Source organism: Oreochromis niloticus, linkage group LG20, assembly GCF_001858045.2.
Source record: "Oreochromis niloticus isolate F11D_XX linkage group LG20, O_niloticus_UMD_NMBU, whole genome shotgun sequence".
Lineage (NCBI taxonomy): Eukaryota > Metazoa > Chordata > Actinopteri > Cichliformes > Cichlidae > Oreochromis > Oreochromis niloticus.
In genome coordinates, this window is record NC_031984.2 from 2,188,241 (window position 1) to 2,203,910 (window position 15,670).

General features: G+C 41.8%; 1 protein-coding gene across 1 annotated transcript in view; it reads left to right on the top strand.

Moving 5' to 3' along the window:
• Positions 1–15,670, top strand: part of LOC100710931 (IQ motif and SEC7 domain-containing protein 1) — a 182,012-nt gene that overhangs the window by 57,815 nt on the left and 108,527 nt on the right.

Consider the following 15,670-nt stretch of genomic DNA (forward strand, 5'->3'; position numbering starts at 1 on the left):
GTTATATATATATATTATTGTATAATATTAAATAATTTCAAATTAAATATTCCATTAAGTTATATTTTGGGGAAAATATAGAACAAATGCATGTCGCAAAGCAGGGATCAGTGGTACATCCTGTTCATAAATGCAAAGTGGGTGCTAATTTGTAAATATTTCAAAAACAGATTTGTGTTTCTACCCGAAGGAGAGCCACCACAGAGCTGTCTGCGGGGGTTTTTGTTTTGTTTTTTTCTATTTTTTGGTTGGGGGGTGTCCGAAAGTTTTTGTTGTTCTTGGTGTTCGACACCAGCGCTATGGTAAAGAGCACCAGCTCTGAAAAGGATCCTTTCATTGCCTTTAATTGGACATTTTTGCTAAAGTGCCATTAACTCATTAAATATTCACTAGTGATACAAGCAGCTGCTGTGTTTCTATCAAGTCAATAGCCTAAGGTGTAAGGAAGGACTGGTAGCGTTTAGCTGTGTCCCAATTCAGGGGCCAAATCCTTCAGAGGCTGCATTTGAAGGCCGATTACGTACAGCGACACGACTTAAGCTGTCCCAATTTGAAGACTCCAACAAATGCGGCCTTCATTTCCCCGGATTTGAAGGATGGGTCGGGTGTATCCTTCGTGTCCCAACCTATACCAGAATTCATTGCGCCACCCATCCATTTCCAGTTTCCAACAATGGCGGCAGCTAGTGCGCCCCAGGGTGGCTGTGGCTACAATGTAGCTTGCCATCACCAGTGTGTGAATGTGTGTGTGAATGGGTGGATGACTGGATGTGTAAAGCGCTTTGGGGTCCTTAGGGACTAGTAAAGTGCTATACAAATACAGGCCATTTACCATTTACTTAGTTTTAATATTACTCTTGTTACTCTTTCTGGGTCACAAAATAAACTTTTAACATATTATCAGGCGAGGATGTGGCTGTGTAAACTTCAAATACCTGCTCGGTTTGTCAAGACGACAAACCGAGCAGATATTTGAAGACATCACATATTTGTAAAAGTGCTCCGATGTTTTCGGAGATGTCTGTTACCCACCAGCTCGATAGCTGACTGGGAGGTCGAGGCTCACTAGAGCCGCAGAGAACAGCGAACTCCCACTACATTGTTTTCAAACCCCCCGCGGTCTTTAGCTACTCAGGTTAAACATGATATATAAGTCACTTAGATAACTTAAAAATGTTATTGTTTGGCTTTTTTCAGTGTATTTTTTTTCTTTGTGAGTAAATCGGTTTGGCTGAGATTAAACTTATAGTTTTCACACAGCTGAATAAACATCAAACACAAAACTGATTAAACAGAAGTGTGAGATGGTCGAGAATTTACGCCACTGTCCTGTTTTATTTTAGCAAGAAAGGAGCAGACAGCTGCATTTATTAAACTCCACCGAGACAGCGGTGACGCAAATCTGAAGACTAGACCGTCCCATTTCTCAGCCTCGTACTTCCGGCCTTCTCGATCTTCAGAGGACCCGCCCAAGTAGACCACGAAGGCCGTGTCTTCTGAAGGATGCTGCCTAGGAATTGCGACATGCCTTTTGTCTGTTAGCTCTGTTGGCTCTCTCTGCTGTAGAGTATCACTTCCTGTTCCTGTTCCAACACACAGTGGTGTTTCTGTGTAGCCAGTTTAATTAAAAACTTATAGATAGCATCTTATTTCATGATGTAATCTTCATGTTCTTTTATCCAAAGACCACTTTGTGTTGATTCACCCGCTAATTATATTCACAGTATTTACTCACTGTGTCTTTAGGGATTCTCGAGCGTAGCTTAGCTCGTAGCCAACTCGCTAGCAGCATGGTCTCCTTACCTGTCAGCCCTGCACTTTCCTGCTCATGGTGTCAGATGCTTTAGTTATTCCTCGGCCTCATTTATCCTTTGATACTTGTAAAAGTGTAGTCTGTTTGCAGCTCTGGAGGCCAGGATCACTCAATTGGAAACCCAGCTTAGAAACTTTGAAAACCCCGTTGCTAGCTGGGCCCCGGTAGCTGGTGAAGCCGAAGATAGCATAGGCTCTGCTAACTCTCCCCGGCAGATTGTCCTGAGCAGCCAGGGAAACAGGATGGCTGGGTCACAGTGAGGAAGTGTAGTCCTAAACAGAAGCCCCAGGTACACCACCAACCTGTTCATGTATCTAACCGTTTTTCCCCACTCGGCGACACACCCGCCGGGGGTCAAACTCTGACACCGGCAACCATAGTCAATTGTCTTCCAGGGGCCAGAGCAGGTGACATTGAGGGAAATTTAAAACTGCTGGCTAAGGGTAAACGTAAATACAGTAAGATCATAATTCACATCGGCAGTAATGACACCCGGTTACGCCAATCGGAGGTCACTAAAATCAATATTGAATCGGTGTGTAACTTTGCCAAAACAATGTGGGACTCTGTAGTTTTCTCTGGTCCCCTCCCCAATCAGACCAGGAGTGACATGTTTAGCCGCATGTTCTCCTTAAATTGCTGGCTGTCTGAGTGGTGTCCCAGAAACGATGTGGGCTTCATAGATAATTGGCAAACCTTCTGGAGGAAACCTGGTCTTGTTAGGAGAGACGGCATCCATCCCACTTTGGATGGAGCAGCTCTCATTTCTAGAAATATGGACCAATTTATTAAACCCCCCAAAATATGACTATCCAGAGTTGGGACCAGGAAGCAGAGTTGCAGTCTCACACGCCTCTCTGCAGCTTCTCTCCTCCTGCTACCCCCCCAAAAACCCATCTCCATTGAGACTGTGTCAGCTCCCAAACAGACAAAAAACAAACTAAAAACCAGCAACAAACAACTTAAACATAAAAAGTCACAAAGAAAGAACAATACAATATCCACATCTGAACCAAAGAGTAAAACAGTGAAATGTGGATTATTAAATATTAGGTCTCTCTCCTCCAAGTCTCTGTTAGTACATGACTTAATAATTGATCAACAAATCGATTTACTCTGCCTTACAGAAACCTGGTTGCAGCAGGATGAGTATGTTAGTTTAAATGAATCAACACCCCCGAGTCATTCTAACTACCAGAAACCTCGAAGCACAGGCCGAGGGGGCGGTGTGGCAGCAATTTTTCACACCAGCCTATTAATTAACGAAAGACCAAGACAGACTTTTAATTCATTTGAAAGCCTGATGCTTAGCCTCGTCCACCCCAGCTGTAAAACTCAGAAACCAGTCTTACTTGTTATCATCTATCGTCCACCTGGGCCTTACACAGAGTTTCTCTCTGATTTCTCAGACTTTTTATCTGATTTAGTGCTCAGCTCAGATAAAATAATTATTGTGGGTGATTTTAACATCCATGTAGATGCTAAAAATGACAGCCTCAACATGGCATTTAATCTGTTATTAGACTCAATTGGCTTCTCATCACAGCACAGAAACAGCTTTCGTGAAGGTTACAAATGATCTTCTTATGGCCTCTGACAGTGGACTCATCTCTGCGCTTGTCCTGCTAGACCTCAGTGCAGCGTTCGATACTGTTGACCATAATATTCTTTTAGCGCGATTAGAGCACGCTGTAGGTATTACAGGTACTGCACTGCAGTGGTTTGTATCATATCTATCTAATTGACTCCAATTTCTTCATGAAAATCGAGAGTCCTCGTCACACGCCGAGGTTAACTAAGGAGTTCCACAGGGTTCAGTGCTAGGACCAATTCTATTTACATTATACATGCTTCCCTTAGGCAGCATCATTAGAAGACATAGCATACATTTTCACTGCTATGCAGATGACACGCAGCTCTATCTATCCATGAAGCCAGGTAACACACACCAATTAGTTAAACTGCAGGAATGTCTTAAAGACATAAAGACCTGGATGGCCGCTAACTTTCTGCTTCTTAATTCAGATCAAACTGAGGTTATTGTACTCGGCCCTGAAAATCTTAGAAATATGGTATCTAACCAGATTCTTACTCTGGATGGCATTACCTTGGCCTCCAGTAATACTGTGAGAACCTTGGAGTCATTTTTGACCAGGACATGTCCTTCAACGCACATATTAAACAAATATGTAAGACTGCTTTCTTCCATTTGCGCAACATCTCTAAAATTAGAAATATCCTGTCTCAGAGTGATGCTGAAAAACTAGTTCATGCATTTATTACTTCCAGGCTGGACTACTGTAATTCTTTATTATCAGGATGTCCTAAAAACTCGCTGAAAAGCCTTCAGCTGATCCAAAATGCTGCAGCAAGAGTCCTGACAGGGACTAGAAAGAGAGAGCAGATTTCTCCTGTTTTGGCTTCCCTTCATTGGCTTCCTGTTAAATCCAGAATTGAATTCAAAATCCTGCTCCTCACATACAAGGTCTTAAATAATCAGGCCCCATCTTATCTTAATGACCTTGTAGTACCATATCACCCTATTAGAGCACTTCGCTCTCACACTGCAGGCTTACTTGTTGTTCCTAGAGTATTTAAAAGTAGAATGGGAGGCAGAGCCTTCAGTTTTCAGGCCTCTCTTCTGTGCAACCAGCTTCCAGTTTGGATTCAGGAGACAGACACTATCTCTACTTTCAAGATTAGGCTTCAAACTTTCCTTTTTGCTAAAGCATATAGTTAGGGCTGGACCAGGTGACCCTGAATCCTCCCTTAGTTATGCTGCAATAGACGTAGGCTGCCGGGGATTCCCATGATGCATTGAGTTTTTCCTTTCCAGTCACCTTTCTCACTCACTATGTGTTAATAGACCTCTCTGCATTTTTTATTGTTATTATTAATCTCTGGCTCTCTTCCACAGCATGTCTTTGTCCTGTCTTCACCCACTGACCCTCACCCCAATCAGATGGCCCCGCCCCTCCCTGAGCCTGGTTCTGCCGGAGGTTTCTTCCTGTTAAAAGGGAGTTTTTCCTTCCCACTGTCGCCAAAGTGCTTGCTCATAGGGGCTCGTATGATTTTTGGGGGTTTTCTCTGTATTATTGTACGGTCTTTACCTTACAATATAAAGCACCTTGAGACTGTTGTTGTGAATTTGGCGCAATATAAATGAAAATGAATTGAATAGCTCTTAGCTTGTTGAGCTCCCCTGACTAAGTTGTTTGCTTTTCATGCTTCAGTGGTTAGTAGTTACAGCTGATCTGGTCCACAGTACAAATCATAAAGGTGATAATTGTGAGACTGCTGTATGTGGCAGCCTGTTAAAACTGATAAAGTTGATTTTAACCATGTTCTTCTCAAAACTTAACCAAGAAGCAGCCATGTCTAAACTTGAGTAATTTTACATAGTAAATAATTACAAAACCTGTTATTATTATTTTTTTATAAAAACAATGCAATAATTTTATAGCCTTTATTGTGAATCTGTATTTTTTGTTGTTGAACAACACAGCAGGTTTAACATTAATGTGGCGTACATGTGCAGTAGGCTTTGTTTCATTTTCTTCTCCTGCTTCGGTATCTCGCTTTGGTGTGTCGTTGTTTAAATGCAGCTCTACAGGCTAACAGAAGCTGTCCATGAGTTTGTTAAAAAACGTGTTTAGTTTGAATTTGTCAAGTTTCATTAGCTCAAAGCTGAGTCTCAGTTGTAATGGCGATTAGCTACAAGCAAGCCTTTTTCAGCTGGGACTTTTTTTCATGCAGGTTGTTTGCAAAATATTGCTTCATACACTTTTTTTAATCTGCTTGAGCCCTAAATGGTTGATATTAACTTCTTTAGGAGCTGTAATTCTTTATAGGTTCATCCCAGCTCTCTCCAGTGATTCGCTGTTTTCTATTCATTTACACACCGGTGCTAAAACACACACACACCAGCGTCCTGCACTAATAAGCACGGTCCATGCAGGGATCTGTTTATTTTGAACAAAGCTGGACATTAGCAAGCAAACTGCTACTGAAAAAAATCTTTTAACCACTAATAACAGCTCAGCCAGGAGATCATCATACAGCCCAGTCTGACTGATTGACTGGCCGGGATCAATATCTCAGTATCACATGTCTTTATTAAAATGTAAATGTCTCCAAATCTAACGTGCACCAGTACCTTTCCACTGCTCTCCATTACACTCATCCCACCACTTTACACAGCCATGTGTACCATATAAGAGACTTAGTGGATGCTGAGTAACATTTTTTTTATTTTAAATATCTCTAAGTGTATCTGCGCACCGTCATATATATCTTAATCTTTTGCGTGGTGCTGATGTCATGATCAGTCCTCGCTTGTTGGTCGTTTCATTTCTGCTGAGTTGTCTGGACGCGACCTTGTCCTCGTCAGCGTCTCTCGTCTGTTTCCACTGCAGCTCATTACCACACGTCACCTTGCATCTGCAGACAGACAGCCTGGCTCTGCTGGTCTCCATGGTGATTATATAAGTACTTTCCTGCATACAGGACGGCATATGAGTCATGTTGTAAAGTCAGAGGTGTATGCATAGGGAAGCAGAGCCACAGTCATCAACATTGCGTGATAATCTAGTTTGGCGTGGAGTCATTTAATCGTTAAATTTCTGTTTGTCACTGCTGCTGTCGCCCACTTTCAGTTTGTTTAATCTTACATAAACAGGTTAAACACACAGAGAAGAGAAATAACCGAAAGGGAAGGCACACTGTGGCCTACTTACATACTCAACAAAACTTAGATGTAATACGCACACATGTTGAACTGCCTTGCATCAGATTTGGCAGTGACTCGTGTTAATGCTTCTATTAATGCTCTAATATACAGTTTTAATCAATCTTTATATGAAATTATAGAAATATTTCCATCCATAAAGCCCGTGATCTTTCAGTTTAGTGTTTTAGATGTGGATCCCGGCTTTCTCACCAAGAATAAGTATAAAAAGTACTGCTGTCAGCATTAATGTGGTTAAAATGACGTTAACGCCATAACCGCATTAACGTGGCAAATCTCTGTTAGCGAGTTAGTGCAGATCACCCCGTGCGAGGGTTGCACGGCGTTAGTGCAGTTAGCTTGTTAACACGTTAGCGTCGTGCAACCCTCGCACGGGGTGATCTGCACTAACTCGCTAACAGAGATTTGCCACGTTAATGCGGTTATGGCGTTAACGTCATTTTAACCACATTAATGCTGACAGCACTGATAAAAAGTAAATCAAACTCTGATAACCTGACAAACTGGCAACTTACTGTAATTCACAAATTCAGCTTCTAACAGCGACTTTATCGCCCTTTAAACGAGTCTAACACTGAAGCAGCCATTATGTCGAGGTACGGGCCCCCACGAAAAGTGACTAAAGTGACTCTGAATGTAACTGATGATCTGCTGGGAGTCTTTACAGAAACATCTACGTGCTCCAAAAGATCAAAATAAAAAATGAACGTGAAAGATTAAGACAGCTTTAATTACATTAAGACTAGCAACATGTAATTAATGATCTGTCTGGTGATTGTAGTCTTTACATATAGAAAGATTTTTAGTATTGTTACCATCAGAATTTCATGTTTTGCATAAAGCAACAAGTTTGTCCCAGAAATCGGTCAGTCGCTGTGACACCAGCTTTGCTTCTTGTTACTTCAACATTCACTGGCATGTGAACCATCTCATTTATACACAACCTATAAAATCAGTCTGCTAATCAGACCTTTAGCAGGAGTTTTTGTTTGTTTGTTCTAACTGATTTAATTAGTGCACTTCTTAATTAGGCTGAGTAAGGTGGGTTTACAAGGTCCAGAGAAGAGTTCAGATCAGAAATCACCTTAAATGTGTTCCCCTGCACCTGCTGACTGCTGCACATAATTACAGTAGAGTTACAGTGCGATGATACACGACGGACAGTATGAACACAAATGGACTTTTTTATTATTACAACAAGAACAGATGTGAGAGAGAAATAAAATCAGCAATAAAAATCAATAGCCTAAATATTTAGTGAGTCCAGAGACAGACTGTAACGTTAGCTGTGAGTGTTGCTCTGCAGGAAGGGTGGGAAATTTAGAGGAGGAGGATGGAAAAGCCTACACACAGACTTCCTCACACATTTACATGGGTGATGCTGCTGGCACACTGTTTCAGTTCATTCTGCAAACTAAATTTTTTAAAATGTCTCAATTGAAGGCTCTTTTTTGGGATTGGAGCATCAGTATGACCGTGGAGGGAGAACAGTCTCTGGGTCTCAAATAGCGAGGATGGAAGGAAGTGTAATTTAGCAGGATGTAAAGCTGGAAAGCTTCCCATCTCTCCCATGTCTCCTAATGTTTTGGTTTAATTTCCTCATCAGAGTTTTCCTCCATAGCGTTGTCTCAGACTCGGGCTGCCCAGCTTCTCCGCTGCTAATATTACTTTGCTTCACTGCTCAGGTCGTCGCTCCTCGTCCCTCCATTAGTTGGGAACCTTTCATCAGTTGTCTTTGGCGCTTACAGAAATAATCTTGCTTTAATGCAAAACTTTATTCACAACTTCTAATCAACATCAGAATTTCTGAACCCATGGTATTCATAGTTCCTTCATAGTTGTCCTGTAGGAATGATCACCTGGAGTGAGATTTGGAGTAAAACTTGTCTAATTTAATACAGTTGGAAAAACACATTACTTGTACTTTTTCAGAATTCCACTCGTGAGTAATGAACTCGAGAAGGTCAAATCAAAACTTTCCAAAACTTTGAAGAAGTTTGTTTAGAATAAAAGTTTTTTCCTTTTTAAAAAAAAAAAAAATCCAGCTCATTTTTGCTTTGTAGTAAGAATTTTTCATCCTTCACATCCCAAACAAGCTGCTGTGTTACTGTCAGCTCATTCTCTCAGAGGAGATTCTTAATCTCTCAGGTTTGACTTTCTGGTTAAGGCTAAAAGCATAAAACAGTCTCAGTCCTTCAGATACACATTTTATAGCATCAAAGAGCAATCGGACCAATAATCAGCAGAGGAAACATTGAGACAAAACCCATATTAGAGAAAATTTTATTTATTTTGTTGAACATTAATTTTGATCACAAGCCAGCTTTGCCACAAGCAGGTGGTATAAACGATGGATGAAGCTACTCTGAAGTCCTGTTTTGATGCTTTGAGTCATGAGTCGATCAAACGCAGGACGTGACTGTGAAACCACGCACTCACTGGCCAACATTTGTAGATTGGACTCAGTGTTTTATTCATCAGGAACCAGTAACTGAGACCATAAACTCAGCAAGTGAGACAGAAGTCAAGTCTGGGGCTGTTTCCCTGTAGCCGTCGTTGCAGCTGCAGGTTTCGCCCCCTGGTGGCTATTAACAGTATCACTGGTTTAGGAGCTTTTCACCTCCAGCTGCTGCCTCCGTCTTTTATACTCTCCGTGGTCTTCACATCAGCTCAGATTTGTTTGCTGCTGTTAATTCAGTTAATGTTGAAGTTCCACATGCCGGCTGGTCTCATGATGCTAATGAGTTTATCTATCGATTGTTTTAGCACTTAAAAGGATAAAGAGGTGATTAAAGTTGTTGTTTTTCAGACGATAAACCGAAACGACACATGAACTAAAGATGTTTATGGATCATAAAAATAGAAAAATCCCTCGTTTCTTTCTCCCTACACTTAGATTTGCTTTCAGAAACTCGCACATCAGCTTATGGCAGGTAATGGGTGCTACAGGCTACCATACAAGAGTCAGTGTAACCTGCTGCCATGGAGACAAACCGGACGTTTGGGTGGGAGGTCCTCATCGTGAGACGACCTCATTAGCTTCATTCAGGGTTGTTCTGGTGCTCGACGAGCAGATAGACGAACAGACACACACAGGGGCTTCCCTGTCGATCACCCTCACTCCCCGCCTCTCTCTCCTTGTGCTGCTGCTTCTTGCCCTTCCTCCTCCTCCTCCTCCTCCTCCTTCTCACTGTTTTGTTTGGTTTCCAGTCATTTTCTTCTCGATGATCTCTCTTTCTGCGTGTCTCATGATGTAAATATACAGATAGTCATCCTTCAGTCTGTTGACTTTATTCTTATGTAAATTATTTAAAAAAGAGATCGACCTTGGATGAAATACAATATATTAAAAAAGTATGAAATACAAAAGAACTGAAAACTGGAAACGATGAGAATGTGCGCGATGATGATGATGATGATGATGTCGAAGGAGGTGATTGTTTCTGTGCAGTTATTAACAACTGTGATGATGTCACGACAACGACTAATGCAATGGTCATTGATGATGAGGATGACGGTGGTGAATGATGAAGATTAAGATTAAAACCTCTTATGATTCTAAAGACATGCTCCATGAATCTGTCTTATTCTTGGGGGGCGGGGGGGCGGTGTGATGTTCAAACAGGAAGTGCACGCCACACATTAATCACGTTAATCGACACCTTATCATCTTATCATTTGCAGATCTACACAAACACTGTCAAATCAAAGTGCTTTATTTATTTATTTATTAATCACAGTGTCTTATTAACCATTTTTCATTTTCCAGGTAATTTCTTTGACACTTAAAACACTTTTTTTTTTTTTTGCTTTTATATGTTTATATGTTTAATTTTCAGTTGTCAGTTTTAGACGTGAATGAATCCAAAAAGAACATAAAATTTGTTGACAGACAAGCAGAAGCTTCGCAAAGTGACGCCCATCTCGTACCAATACAACCTTGATATACTCTGAGTTTGTTAAACTGTCTGTTGGCATCTTTCTTCTTCTCTACTATGAACCTATTAAATTGCTGCTTTACTTAATTCTACCGAATCTCAAACTAGATGAACACAGATTATTTAGTTGGTTATTTCAGGATATCTGGGCTCTGCCTGATTTAGCTCCTTCAGGGGGCGCCTAACTACACCTCCACATCAAAAGGAGCCCGCTGAGGTGGTGCAGGCATGACCGGGATGTCTTCTATGTGAGTCGTTTTGGGAATATCCGACCAGGAGGAGGCCCCAATGATGATTGACGACGTGCTGCCGAGATGTGTGGACCGGGCTGGGAACAGCTCAGTGTGACTAAACATCTTTACGTTTACAGGTTAAGATTATTTCCATTTGCAGCGATCTATATTTGGGGGCTTTCTTCTAGGACCTCGTGGCTCCTCTGCAGTCATGCAGAACAGAACACACTAGTCCTCAATGACAACAGATATGACATCGATTCAGCCATGAAAAGAGCAGTGGTACCATAACTGTGGGCATGTTACCGCACTCCTCTTATTTAAAGAAAGTTATCCTGATTAGTTCCTGTTGTAGAGCGACTTTATGGCTATCTTTGGCAGAGGAGACACGGATGCATCACAATGACTTCTTAGTAGGACAAATTCAGTCTGTGAAGTTTTTAATCGATTTTGCAAAAAAACAGTTCAGACTATCAACACTACTAGATGTCTATAATAGAAAAAAGTGATAATAGCATTAAAGTGTTAAATCATGATCATTATCTCGTATGAGAAAAAAGCTCCGAGTGCCAGTCATGGCTCCGAGGGTCAAGGGGAGGTGAACTGAGCCTGCAAGTGAGAGCTAATTCAATTAAAGTCTTAGTGAGTGAGAAAAGGAGGAGGTAGCAGGAGGTGAATCAGGAGGGTGGGCAGAGAGAAGCAGATCGAACTCGTTCACACTTTAGGAGGAGCACATCAGCACTTTTTTCTCTCAATCTCTGGATCAAATTGGATTTTCAACAACCTCACTGGAGTTTGTTCCTATCGAGTCGTTAAAGCCTGCTGAGGGGAGAAGCAGGAAGTCCTGAATTCAGAAAGTACGACGAAGGGGAGGCGGTCACCTTCAGACCGCAGCCGGCCCTGCACTCACTGCTCGAGCTCTTTGTGTGACTAAAATTGACATCTTTTGTGACCGTTTCTACTTCCCGACTGATCCTGCTGACTCACGCCACCAACGCACACTCATTCCTAATGAGCTAAGCAGTGACTCAGAAGTGTGACAGTGCAGAGGACCGAAGGTGAACGTGAATTTAAAGGAGATGAACGAGTGATATTTGTATGTTTTTGGACACACTCCTTGTGGCCTCACGTATCTTTCAGTCACTTTAAACTGAACGAGTTTTAATAGATGGTTCCACCCGCTAACGATGCAGCTAATCTGTAGCCCGCAGCTAATCATGATGGACAGACGAGTGGGAGATGGGTAATAAATAGTCTGATTTGGTGTTTTGTGTACTCGGGTTTTTGCCTTTCGGGGACTTTGACTCAATTTCAACAGCCAAACAAGGTTCGTGTGAAATATCTGCTAGCAAAGAAGCTAATCTGTAGCCACAAGCTGCAGCTTCCCACAAGGATTAAATCTTTCTGCCTGTTAGCTTACAGCGACTTACCAGGCCTCTGCAGTGAGAGCTGTCTGCAGAGACTGTGGCTGATTCTTCTTGTTTTCTTGTCCCAGAATCAGTGAACTACATGCCAGCTGGAGCAGTTAGCAATGCAGGTCCATAGTTCCTGCTTGCCTTCATGTTAAGCGACATGCTTTTGTCAGCTGAAGCCTCTCTGAACCCTTATTGACTGAGCAGATACACGAGCACATGTGCAAATGTTTGAAATTAGACAGCACTGAGTTTGAAGCCTGATGACAACCTACTGGATCCCCGTCAATGCTGAGTTTGCATTGAATTACTGACTGGGCAGCTAATATAACTCACTGTATGTTATTTCCATTTCACAATAATTCTGCAAGTTTCTTTATTAATCGTGAAGTTGGTTCTTTTATCTCACCAGCAGCTAAAATCCCACACGTGTTAATGACATCAACATATATGACAGCAAAAAGCTCTAACTAGCTCTGCTTTAAAAGAGTCCAATGATTAACCGATTATCAGGTGTTTCTCTAGGTACAAGTTTAAAATCGTCAGAGATTCTAAAAGTTCTTTAAAACTGATCCAAATAAATAGGTCACACTACAAACATTGAGACTCACTGGTGGAGTCCTGAGTGATGAAGTCAAGCAACAGAAAAAACTAAATTGGAGAAACCCAGGCTGATTGTAATTCTGATTAAAAATGAAGCATGTAGAAATGTAATTCTACATGTTAAATATAAGCAAGTAAAACACGTCGTACAGTTCCCTAAAAATAAACCTTTTTAACCTCTTAACTGTACGTGCTGTTTCCTACAGCACATGCATCTTTTATATTTAATAAATAATTTTGTGTTCTTTACATTGAGGACCCGAGCGCTGTCTTCATATTTGAGCTTTTAAATAAAACGCGTGCACGTCTACATGTTCGTACGGATTTGATGATCGTTATCTGAACACGAAGACTTCGTTATTTCTCTACCTGAAGATATTCTCGTCTCCTCAGTGTAACTCTAATTATAGTTCGTTTGTTCCAGCGGGGAGGAAGTCCTTCCTTCTGTAAATATTTCAACCTTTTTTTACGATTATAGGAATTTGACTTAAGAATAATTAAAATTCAAAGCTCAACTAATGTTCATCATGATGGTGTGCTTTAATCTGATTCAGTAGATGTGTCCTAAACATCTGTGGAAATTCTGTGTTTTCCACACAGCCAATCATTCTAGCAGCGCTGCAGGAGAACTAACTTAACTTCACAGCCTTATTTTCCAATGGAAACTTTGTCACATTTGTTCGTAACACTCAAAAAATACACCTCAGCTTCACTTTCTGAGTCACTGCCTTCATTAGAGTCTCGCTGACTTACTGTCTGCCGATCTGTCTGACAAACTGACTCTCGCAGCGTGCTTTCAGCAGATAGGATGGCATTCATCAACAGAAGGACATGACACCGGCTGACTTCCTAACAGAGAAACAGATTCACTGGAAAAACACCCGGCACCCCCGCCTGCACCTCCCTCTCCAAGGGCACGCAGCAGGGAAACAGATCCGTGTGCACCGCCAATCAGCACCTCCAGGGAAACCAAGGAAACCGCTGGATGTGAACTCATTTCCTCTGTGCACAGCCTCCAGGAAAACCATTCCTTATAGGAGCGTTGTCCCCTGACCTGCAGCTTCTTTAGGAAGTAGAACTTTTGTTTTGAAAGGAAATAATCCACAATCACTGTTTTAGAGAAAATCAGTTTATCAGGTAAACATCTGCCTTTTTTCTCTAAAGGTGAGTTGATTCACAAACAGCTGGTTGTTTCCTCAGATGATTGTTGATGAGTGACAGGTGCGATGAGACTCCAGCCGCCATGCTGGAGTGAAACAAGATGATCTGAGAGGAAGCTCACGGGAAAGATGAAAGTTCTCCAACATGGAGAGTTGACAGGCAGGTGTGTGTGGCACTAACACCTGACATGGAGATGACAGGTTAGTGATGTCATCACAAGGATTTTGGGGAAACAGAAGGCAGGTGAATCAACAGCTCGCTGGGATGTTCAGCGTGCCGGCCGTCTGCGACCTTTGCCCTCTGTTCTGCCTGCGCTCCTCCGGGACTTGGACACCTCTCCGCAGGTAGGAGGACCATCTGGCTGACCTTTGAACCCTGAGTTCATTATTTATGACCTGAGACCCTCCTGTGACCTTCACCATCTTTTCCCTGCCCCCACCTTCTCTTCCTCTTCCTCCTCGCTGCTGTTTTCTTCACTTCCAACCTCAGACCCAGACGGATGCTGCGGCCTTCACTGATTTTTGGGGGGTAAATTGAATTTCTGTGAAAAGTTCACCTCTTTAACCTTTCTGGTGAAAATCTATTACATAGAAACATCATCTGGGTATTTGTAGTCCTCATATGACATCATATCATAGTAGAAGTGGCAAAATAAGTTTCCTTCCTCTGTCCTGGTTTACTAAAATACCCACAGTTTGTTTCATTAGATGCACTGAAAACCACAACTCCATGTAAGTCTATGAGAAAATAACCGTCTAGATCACTAATAGATCTCAGAGCTCAGTAAACACTTTGCTGATGAGTTTGTGCTTTCACTCACCCATTCTGAATTGTGTGAAACGCCAGGTTGGCCATCGAAACAGGACCTCGCGATCCAATGGGTGACGTCATAGTGGCAAGGCCCATCGTTTATATACAGTCTATACCCAACAGTGGCTTTTAAGGTTGTTCTCCACAGTAAACTACGATGTCAGTACGGATCATTTAAACTAAAAACGAATGGTGTTTGATGTATTCAGTGGTAAAATACTGCGCCGTGTGCAGTTTATCGATCACAAACACCCCACTCTGAGTCTTCTGCAGGTTTTCTTCCCTCCAGTGTTTCTGCAGGTGACCGAGAACTAAAATCAAATTTTACAAAATCTTCTCATGATGAAAGTTTGTTCCCAGGATGTGTTTTAATAAATAAACTGTGCAGGTGTTTGGATCAAACAACAAAAATCTGTAAAATCCGACTGATACAGAACATCTCGTTTCTCTTTGAACACATCTTCTAATTTCATTACTTGATGCATCTTCTGCTGCTGTTCCCTCCTCACGTCTGCAGTGCCAGACACTGAGCTAGAAGGATAATGCATGAATAAAGGAATTGCTTGTGCAGCTTAGGGATGGGGAATGGGTTGTAGCGTAAAGAAGTATGGGGCAGAGAAAGAGAAATGAGAGACGAGGGCATGAGCAGACAGAAAATGAACAAAGGCACGGGTGTGTAACAGATGGAAAGGAAAAAACTGAAGAGATGATCAGATATGAAGGAGCAGGAGGACTTCAGAGGGTAAAGGTGGAAAGAGAGGACAAAGAGGAGGGAAGTATGGAGCTGCGTACGGCTGGAACAGAGACACACCCCCGTGACCCCAAATTGATAAGCAATCAAGAAACTGAACTGATGGATGCTTCACCTGATCATTTGAGGTGGTTTTAAAAGGTCAGTGGAAAAAATTGTATTTTAATTAACCAGACTTTGTATTTTATTCTAAGCTTACATT